Source organism: Arachis stenosperma, chromosome 1 (assembly GCF_014773155.1).
Source record: "Arachis stenosperma cultivar V10309 chromosome 1, arast.V10309.gnm1.PFL2, whole genome shotgun sequence".
Taxonomy (NCBI): Eukaryota; Viridiplantae; Streptophyta; class Magnoliopsida; order Fabales; family Fabaceae; genus Arachis; species Arachis stenosperma.
Genome location: NC_080377.1, coordinates 49055671 through 49066502, shown reverse-complemented (window position 1 = coordinate 49066502; position 10832 = coordinate 49055671). Strand labels below are relative to the sequence as shown.

At 39.8% G+C, this 10832-nt stretch overlaps 2 non-coding genes across 2 annotated transcripts; both read left to right on the top strand.

Moving 5' to 3' along the window:
• The first annotated feature begins 387 nt into the window (after positions 1 to 387).
• LOC130954046 (small nucleolar RNA R71) lies at positions 388 to 495 on the top strand. Its single transcript, XR_009076159.1, has one exon. It is a non-coding gene; the product is annotated as a small nucleolar RNA R71 (small nucleolar RNA).
• Positions 496 to 9284: 8789 nt separating this feature from the next.
• Positions 9285 to 9392, top strand: LOC130955661 (small nucleolar RNA R71). The gene has a single exon (XR_009076838.1). It is a non-coding gene; the product is annotated as a small nucleolar RNA R71 (small nucleolar RNA).
• The last annotated feature ends 1440 nt before the right edge of the window (positions 9393 to 10832 follow it).

Below are 10832 nucleotides of genomic sequence, written 5' to 3'. Positions count from 1 at the left end.
TAGGTAATTCACCTCTTCCATTGAAAGGTTCTCAGGATCATAAGCTTCTTCTTCAGATGAAGCATCCTTAGTACTGCTTGGTGCATTTTGCATTCCAGACAGACTTTGAGAAATCAAATTGACTTGTTGAGTCAATATTTTATTCTGAGCCAATATGGCATTCAGAGTATCAATCTCAAGAACTCCTTTCTTCTGATTGGTCCCATTGTTCACAGGATTCCTTTCAGAAGTGTACATGAATTGGTTATTTGCAACCATTTCAATTAGCTCTTGAGCTTCTGTAGGCGTCTTCTTCAAATGAAGAGATCCTCCAGCAGAGCTATCCAAAGACATCTTGGATAGTTCAGAGAGACCATCATAGAAAATGCCTATGATGCTCCATTCAGAAAGCATGTCAGAAGGACATTTTCTGATCAATTGTTTGTATCTTTCCCAAGCTTCATAGAGGGATTCACCATCCTTCTGTCTGAAGGTTTGGACTTCCACTCTAAGCTTACTCAATTTTGAGGTGGAAAGAACTTTGCCAAGAAGGCATTGACTAGCTTTTCCCAAGAGTCCAGGCTTTCTTTAGGTTGAGAGTCCAACCATATTCTAGCTCTGTCTCTTACAGCAAAAGGGAATAGCATCAGTCTGTAGACCTCAGGGTCAACCCCATTAGTCTTGACTGTGTCACAGATTTGCAAGAATTCAGCTAAGAACTGATGAGGATCTTCCAATGGAAGTCCATGAAACTTGCAATTCTGTTGCATTAGAGAAACTAATTGAGGCTTAAGCTCAAAGTTGTTTGCTCCAATGGCAGGGATAGAGATGCTCCTCCCATAGAAGTCGGGAGTAGGTGCAGTAAAGTCACCCAGCACCTTCCTTGCATTGTTGGCATTGTTGTTGTTTTCGGCTGCCATGTCTTCTTCTCCTTTGAAGAATTCGGTTAGGTCCTCTACAGAGAGTTGTGCCTTAGCTTCTCTTAGCTTTCGCTTCAAGGTCCTTTCAGGTTCAGGGTCAGCTTCAACAAGAATGCCTTTGTCTTTGTTCTTGCTCATATGAAAGAGAAAAGAACAAGAGAATGTGGAATCCTCTATGTCACAGTATAGAGATTCCTTGAAGTGTCAGAGGAAAAGAAAAATGGAAGACAGAGGTAGAAAATTCGAACTTATCAAAGAAGATGGAGTTCGAATTTTGCATTAAGGAATAGTGTTAGTCCAAAAATAGAAGGATGTGAGAAGAAGGGAAGTAATTTTCGAAAATTGAGTTGAAAGATTTTGAAAACATTTTGAAAAACACTTAATTGATTTTCGAAAATAAGAGTGGAAAAGAAATCAAGTGATTTTTGAAAAAGATTTTGAAATTAGAAATCAAAAAGATTTGATTGAAAACTATTTTGAAAAAGATGTGGTTAAAAAGATATGATTGGTTTTAAAAAGATGTGATTGAGAAGATATGATTTGAAAACAATTTTAAAAAGATATGATTTGAAAACAATTTTAAAAAGATTTGATTTTAAAAATTAATGACTTGCCTAACAAGAAAAGATATGATTCAAACATTAAACCTTTCTCAACAGAAAAGGCAACAAACTTGAGATGTTCAATCAAATCATTAATTGTTAGTAAGTATCTTTGAAAAAGGAAAGAAATTGATTTTGAAAACATTTGATTGAAAAGATATGATTTGAAAAAGATTTGATTTTGAAAACTTGAAAAAAAAATGATTTGAAAACAAAATCCTCCCCCTTGTGCCATCCTGGCGTTAAACGCCCAGAATGGTGCACATTCTGGCGTTTAACGCCCAAACTACTACCCTTTTGGGCGTTAAACGCCCAACCAGGCACCCTGGCTGGCGTTTAAACGCCAGTCTGTCTTCTTCACTGGGCATTTTTGAATGCTCAGCTTTTCTGTGTAATTCCTCTGCAGTATGTTCTGAATCTTCAATTCTTTGTATTATTGACTTGAAAAGACACAAATTAAAAATATTTTTGGGTTTTTTTTTAATAATGAGGAATAATCAAAATGCAACTAAAATCAAATAACAATGCATGCAAGACACCAAACTTAGCAGTTTGTATACCATTGACACTAACAAAATGAAAATGCATATAACAAAACACTCAAGTCAATAGAATTCAAAGATCAAAACAAGGAAATCTTGAAGATCAATGAGGACACATGCATGAATGCAATAAGAACAGAAACATGCAATTGACACTAAACTTAAGATGAGACTCTAGACTCAAACAAGAAATATTTTTGGATTTTATGATTTTGTAATTTTTTGTGCTTTTTTCGAAAATTAAGTGAAAAGGAAAATAAAGGTATCAAAATTCTTAATGAGAATTCCAGGAATCATGCAATGTTAGTCTAAAGCTTTAGTCTAAAGGAATTAGACATGGCCGGCCAAGCTTCAGCAGGACATTGCATTCAAGAGCTAAATTGATGAAAATCAATCAGCTTTGGTGATGATAAGAACATCACCTTGAAACACTAGAATTCATTCTTAAGAACCCTGAAGAAAAAATACCTAATCTAAGCAACAAGATGAACCGTCAGTTGTCCATACACAAGAACAATCCCCGGCAACGGCGCCAAAAACTTGGTGCACGAAATTGTGATCACTACTTTTCAAAACATAAACAATCCCTAGTAATGGCTCCAAAGACTTGGTGCTCAATACCATGGCATAAACACAACTTCGCACAACTAACCAGCAAGTGCACTGGGTCGTCCAAGTAATACCTTACGCGAGTAAGGGTCGATCCCACGGAGATTGGTGGTATGAAGCAAGCTATGGTCACCTTGTAAATCTCAGTCAGGCAGACTCAAATGAATATGGTGATGAACGAAAATAACATAAAAGATAAAGATAGAGATACTTATGTATATCATTAGTGAGAGCTTTAGACAAGCGTATGAAGATCTCTGCTTTCCTACTGTCTTCATCCAATCCTTCTTACTCCTTTCCATGGCAAGCTCATGTAGGGTTTTACCGTTGTCAGTGGCTACCTCCCATCCTCTCAGTGAAAATACGTCCCTGATGCTTGGTCGGCGAAATTGTGAACTATACTTTTTCACAACTCTCATAATCCCTGGTAATGGCTCCAAAAACTTGGTGCGCTCAATACCATGGCATTACACAACTTCGCACAACTAACCAGCAAGTGCACTGGGTCGTCCAAGTAATAAACCTTACGTGAGTAAGGGTCGATCCCACGGAGATTGTTAGTATTGAAGCAAGCTATGGTCATCTTGTAAATCTTAGTCAGGCAAACTCAAATGTATATGATGATGATGAACGAAAATAACATAAAAGATAAAGATAGTGATACTTATGTATATCATTGGTGTAAGAGCTTCAGACAAGTGTATGAAGATGCCTTCCCTTCCGTCTCTCTGCTTTCCTACAGCCTTCATCCAATCCTTCTTACTCCTTTCCATGGCAAGCTCGTGTAGGGTCTCACTGTTGTCAGCAGCTACCTCCCATCCTCTCAGTGAAAGCGATTGCATATGTCCTGTCACGGCATAGCGGAATTCATCTGTCGGTTCTCAATCAGGCGCGGAATAGAATCCAGTGATTCTTTTGCGTTATCACTAACGCCCCCGCCCTCAGGGTTTGAAGCACGTCACAGTCATTCAGTCATTGAATCTTACTCAGAACACCACAGACAAGGTTAGACCTTCCGGATTCTCTTGAATGCTGCCATCAGGTCCTGCCTATACCACGAAGACTCCGAAGAATCCAAGAGATATTCACTAAGCCTCGAATGCTTGTAGAACAAGAATGGTTGTCAGTCACCTTGTTCATAGGTGAGAGTGGTGATGGGCGTCAATCATCACCATCATCATGTTGAAGAACAAGTGATATCTTGGTAAAAGAACAAGCGGAATTGAATGGAAGAACAATAGTAATTGCATTAATACTCGAGGTACAGCAGAGCTCCACACCCTTAATCTATGGTGTGTAGAAACTCCACCGTTGAAAATACATAAGAACAGGGTCTAGGCATGGCCGAATGGCCAGCCTCCCAGAGGTCTAAGATAGCATAAAAGTGAAGATAGCTACCAAAGTCTCCTAATACAATAGTAAAAGGTCCTATTAATAGTAAACTAGTAACCTAAGGTGTACAGAAATGAGTAAATGACATAAAAATCCACTTCCGGGCCCACTTGGTGTGTGCTTGGGCTGAGCAATCAAGGAAATTCGTGTAGAGACCTTTCCTGGAGTTAAACGCCAGCTCCCATGCCAGTTTGGGCGTTTAACTCCAACTTTTATTCCTGTTCCGGCGTTTAACGCTGGAATTCCTGAGGCCGGATTGCTTCGCGGGTTTGGGCCATCAAATCTTGGACAAAGTATGGACTATTATATATTGCTGGAAAGCCCTGGATGTCTACTTTCCAACGCCGTTGAGAGCGCGCCAATTGGGCTTCTGTAGCTCCAGAAAATCCACTTCGAGTGCAGGGAGGTCAGAATCCAACAGCATCTGCAGTCCTTTTTGGTCTCTGAATCAGATTTTTGCTCAGGTCCCTCAATTTCAGCCAGAAAATACCTGAAATCACAGAAAAACACACAAACTCATAGTAAAGTCCAGAAAAGTGAATTTTAAATAAAACTAATAAAAATGTACTAAAATCTAACTAAAAGATATCAAAACATACTAAAAACAATGCCAAAAAGTATACAAATTATCCGCTCATCACAACACCAAACTTAAATTGTTGCTTGTCCTCAAGCAACTGAAAATCAAATAAGATCAAAAGAAGAGAATATGCAATGAATTCCAAAAACATCTGTGAAGATCAGTATTAATTAGATGAGCGGGGCTTTTAACCTTCTGTCTCTGAACAGTTTTGGCATCTCAATCTATCCCTTGAAATTCAGAATGGTTGGCTTCTTTAGGAACTCAGAGTCCAGATAGTGTTAATGATCTCCTAGTAAAGTATGATGATTCTTGAACATAGCTATTTATTGAGTCTTGGCTGTGGCCCAAAGCACTCTGTCTTCCAGTATTACCACCGGATACATACATGCCACAGACACATAATTGGGTGAACCTTTTCAGATTGTGACTCAGCTTTGCTAAAGTCCCCAATTAGAGGTGTCCAGGGTTCTTAAGCACACTCTTATTTGCCTTGGATCACAACTTTATTTCTTTTCTTTTTCTTTCTTTCTTTCTTTTTTTTTTTTTTCGATTTTTTTTTTTTTTTCGGTTTTTTTTCTCCTTTTTTTTTTTTTTTGAATAGCTTTTTCTTGCTTCAAGAATCATTTTATTGATTTTTCAGATCCTCAGTAACATGTCTCCTTTTCATCATTCTTTCAAGAGCCAACATTCATGAACCACAAATTCAAGATACATATGCACTGTTTACACATACATTCAGAGAACAAAAATATTGCCACCACATCAAAATAATTAACTATTATAAAATTCAAATTCATGCAATTCTTCCTTTTTCAATTAAGCACATTTTTATTCAAGAAAGGTGATGGATTCATAGACATTCATAACTTTAAGGCATAGACACTAAGACACTAATGATCATAAGACACAAACATGGATAACATAAAGCATAAAAATTCGAAAAAACAGAAGGATAGAGAACAAGGAAATTAAGGAACGGGTCCACCTTAGTGATGGCGGCTCTTCCTTGCTTTTGAAGGTCCTATGGAGTGCTTGAGCTCCTCAATGTCTCTTCCTTGCCTTTGTTGCTCCTCCCTCATGATTCTTTGATCTTCTCTAATCTCATGAAGGATGATGGAGTGTTCTTGGTGCTCCACCCTTAGTTGTCCCATGTTGGAACTCAACTCTCCTAGGGAGGTATTCAGTTGCTCCCAATAGTTTTGTGGAGGAAAACTCATTCCTTGAGGAATCTCAGGGATCTCATGATGAGTAGGGTCCCTTGTGTATTCCATCCTTTTCTTGGTGATGGGCTTGTCCTCATCAATGGGGATATCTCCTTCTATGTCAACTCCAACTGAATAACAGAGGTGACAAATGAGGTGAGGAAAGGCTAATCTTGCCAAAGTGGAGGTCTTGTCCGCCACCTTGTAGAGTTCTTGGGCTATAACCTCATGAACTTCTATTTCTTCTCTAATCATGATGCTATGGATCATGATGGCCCGGTCTATGGTAACTTCAGACCGGTTGCTAGTGGGAATGATTGAGCGTTGTATGAACTCTAACCATCCTCTAGCCACGGGCTTGAGGTCATGCCTTCTCAATTGGACCGGCTTTCCTCTTGAGTCTTGCCTTCATTGTGCGCCCTCTTCACATATGACTGTGAGGGCTTGGTCCAACCTTTGATCAAAGTTGACCCTTCTAGTGTAAGGATGCTCATCTCCTTGCATCATAGGCAAGTTGAACGCCACCCTCACACTCTCCGGACTAAAATCCAAGTATTTCCCCCGAACCATAGTAAGATAATTCTTTGGATTCGGGTTCACACTTTGGTCATGGTTCTTTGTGATCCATGCATTGGCATAGAACTCTTGAACCATCAAGATTCCAACTTGTTGAATGGGGTTGGTGAGAACTTCCCAACCTCTTCTTTGGATCTCATGGCGGATCTCCGGATATTCACCCTTTTTGAGTAAAAAGGGGACTTCGGGGATCACCTTCTTCAAGGCCACAACTTCATAGAAGTGGTCTTGATGCACCTTTGAGAGGAATCTATCCATCTCCCATGACTCGGAGGTGGAAGCTTTGCTTTCCCTTTCCTCTTTTTAGAGGTTTCTCCGGCCTTTGGTGCCATAATGGTTATGGAAAAACGAAAAGCAACGCTTTTACCACACCAAACTTAAAATGTTTGCTCGTCCTCGAGCAAAAGAAGAAAGAAAGGAGTAGAAGAAGAAGAATGAGGAAGAGGGGGAGGGTAGTGTGTCGGCCAAAGGGGGAAGAAGTGGTCTTTAGGTTGTGTGAAAATGAAGGGTTGAAGAAGGGTATTTATAGGAGAGAGGGGGTAAAGGTTCGGCCATTTGAGGGTGGGTTTGGGAGGGAAAGTGGTTTGAATTTGAAGGGTGAGGTTGGTGGGGTTTATGAAGGATGGATGTGAGTGGTGAAGAGAAAGATGGGATTTGATAGGTGAGGGTTTTTGGGGAAGAGGTATTGAGGTGATTGGTGAATGGGGGAAGAAGAGAGAGAGTGATGGTAGGGTCCTGTGGGGTCCACAGATCCTGTAGTGTCAAGGAAAAGTCATCCTTGCACCAAATGGCATCAAAATCCACGTTTTGACCCATTTCTGGCGTTAAACGCCGGGCTGGTGCCCATTCCTGGCGTTTAACGCCAGGTTGTTGCCCTTTACTGGCGTTTAACGCCAGTCTGGTGCCCTTTTCTAGCGTTAAACGCCCAGAAAGGTGCCAGACTGGGCGTTAAACGCCCAACTGCTAGGCTGACTGGCGTTTGAACGCCAGCAGCATCTTCCTCCAGGGTGTGCTGTTTTTCTTCCTGTTTTTCATTTTGTTTTTGCTTTTTTCATTGTTTTTGTGACTTCTTATGATCATCAACCTACAAAAAGATAAAATAACAAAAGAAAATAATTAATTATAAAACATTGGGTTGCCTCCCAACAAGCGCTTCTTTAGTGTCATTAGCTTGACAGAGGACTCCCATGGAGCCTCAGAAACACTCAGAACCTTGTTGAAACCTCCCAACACCAAACTTAGAGTTTGAATGTGGGGTTTCAACACCAAACTTAGAGTTTGGTTGTGGCCTCCCAACACCAAACTTAGAGTTTGACTGTGGGGGCTCTGTTTGGCTCTGTTTTGAGAGAAGCTCTTCATGCTTCCTCTCCATGATGATAGAGGGATATCCTTGGGCCTTAAACACCATGGATTCTTCATTCACTTGAATGATCAACTCTCCTCTATCAACATCAATCACAGCCTTTGCTGTGGCTAGGAATGGTCTGCCAAGGATGATGGATTCATCCATGCACTTCCCAGTCTCTAGGACTATGAAATCAGTAGGAATGTAATGGTTTTCAACCTTAACCAGAACATCCTCTACAAGTCCATGGGCTTGTTTTCTTGAGTTGTCTGCCATTTCTAGTGAGATTTTTGCAGCTTGCACCTCAAAGATCCCTAATTTCTCCATTACAGAGAGGGGCATGAGGTTTACACTTGACCCTAAGTCACACAAGGCCTTCTTGAAGGTCATGGTGCCTATGGTACAAGGTATAGAAAACTTCCCAGGATCCTGCCTCTTTGAGGCAGTTTCTGCCTAGACAAGTCATCCAGTTCTTTGGTGAGCAAAGGAGGTTCATCCTCCCAAGTCTCATTTCCAAATAACTTGTCATTTAGCTTCATGATTGCTCCAAGGTATTTAGCAACTTGCTCCTCAGTGACATACTCATCCTCTTCAGAGGAAGAATACTCATCAGAGCTCATGAAAGGCAGTAGCAAGTCCAAGGGAATCTCTATGGTCTCAGTCTGAGCCTCAGATTCCCAAGGTTCCTCATTGGGGAACTCATTAGAGGCCAGTGGACGTCCAGTGAGGCCTTCCTCAGTGGCGTTCACTGCCTCTTCTTCCTCCCAGAATTCGGCCATGTTTATGGCTTTGCACTCTCCTTTTGGATTTCTTCAGTGTTACTTGGGAGAGTGCTTGGAGGAAGTTCAGTAATTTTCTTGCTCAGCTGACCCACTTGTCCTTCCAAATTCCTAATGGAAGATCTAGTTTCAGTCATGAAACTTTGAGTGGTTTTGATCAGATCAGAGACCATGGTTGCTAAGTCAGAATTATTCTGCTTAGAGCTCTCTGTCTGTTGCTGAGAAGATGATGGAAAAGGCTTGCCATTGTTAAACCTGTTTCTTCCACCATTGTTATTGAAACCTTGTTGAGGTCTCTCGTGATTCTTCCATGAAAGATTTGGGTGATTTCTCCATGAAGAATTATAGGTGTTACCATAGGGTTCTCCTAGGTAATTTACCTCTTCCATGGAAGGGTTCTCAGGATCATAAGCTTCTTCCTCAGATGAAGCTTCCTTAGTACTGTTTGGTGCATTTTGCATTCCAGACAGACTTTGAGAAATCAAATTGACTTGTTGAGTCAATATTTTATTCTGGGCCAAAATGGCATTCAGAGTGTCAATATCAAGAACTCCTTTCTTCTGACTAGTCCCATTGTTCACAGGATTTCTTTCAGAAGTGTACATGAATTGGTTATTTGCAACCATTTCAATCAGTTCTTGAGCTTCAGTAGGCGTCTTCTTCAGATGAAGAGATCCTCCTGCAGAGCTATCCAAGGACATCTTAGATAGTTCAGAGAGACCATCATAGAAAATACCTATGATGCTCCATTCAGAAAGCATGTCAGAAGGACATTTTCTGATTAATTGTTTGTATCTTTCCCAAGCTTCATAGAGGGATTCTCCATCCTTCTGTCTGAAGGTTTGGACTTCCACTCTAAGCTTACTCCATCTTTGTGGTGGAAAGAACTTTGCTAAGAAGGCATTGACTAGCTTTTCCCATGAGTCCAGGCTTTCTTTAGGTTGAGAGTCCAACCATATTCTAGCTCTGTCTCTTACAGCAAAAGGGAATAGCATCAGTCTATAGACTTCAGGGTCAACCCCATTAGTCTTGACTGTGTCACAGATTTGCAAGAATTCAGCTAAAAACTGATGAGGATCTTCCATTGGAAGTCCATGGAACTTGCAATTCTGTTGCATTAGAGAAACTAATTGAGGCTTAAGCTCAAAGTTGTTTGCTCCAATGGTAGGGATAGAGATGCTTCTCCCATAAAAATCAGGAGTAGGTGCAGTAAAGTCACCCAGCACCTTCCTTGCATTGTTTGCATTGTTGTTGTTTTCTGCTGCCATGTTTTCTTCCTTGAAGAATTCGGTCAGGTCCTCTAAAGAGAGTTGTGCTTTGGCTTCTCTTAGCTTTCTCTTCAAAGTCCTTTCAGGTTCAGGATCAGCTTCAACAAGAATGCCTTTGTCCTTGCTCCTGCTCATATGAAGAGAAGGGAACAAGAAAATGTGGAATCCTCTATGTCACAGTATAGAGATTCCTTTAAGTGTCAGAGGAAAAGAGAAATAGAAAGAAGAAGGAGAAGATAAATTCGAACTTTAGTTAGATAAGGTTCGAATTGTGCATTGAGAAGGAGTGGCACTCCATAAATAGAAGGATGTGGGAAGGAGGGAAGTTTATTTTCGAAAATCAAGTGAAAATTTTGAAATTATTTTGAAAAACATTAATTAATTTTCGAAAATAAAAGTGGAAAAGAAATTAAGTGATTTTTGAAAAAGAATTTGAAATTAGAAATTAAAAAGATTTGATTGAAAACTGTTTTGAAAAAGATGTGGTTAAAAAGATTTAATTGAAAGGTTATGAGTTTAAAAAAAGATGTGATTGAGAAGATATGATTTGAAAACATTTTTAAAAGATATGATTTGAAAACCATTTGAAAAGATATGATTTTTAAAAAAGAATGACTTGCCTAACAAGAAAAGATATGATTTGAAACATTCAAACCTTTCTCAACAGAAAAGGTAACAATCTTGTGATGTTCAATCAAATCATTAATTGTTAGTAAGTATCTTTTAAAAAGGAAAGAAATTGATTTTGAAAACATTTGATTGAAAAGATTTGATTTGAAAAAGATTTGATTTTGAAAAACTAAAAAAAATTTGATTTTGAAAACAAAATCTTCCCCCTGCACCATCCTGGCGTTAAACGCCCAGAATGGTATACATTCTGGCGTTTAACGCCCAAAATGCTACCTCTTTGGGCGTTAAACGCCCAACCAGGTACCCTGGCTGGCGTTTAAACGCCAGTCTGCCTTCTTCACTGGGCATTTTTGAATGCTCAGCTTTTTCTGTATAATTCCTCTGCAGTATGTTCTAAATCTTCAA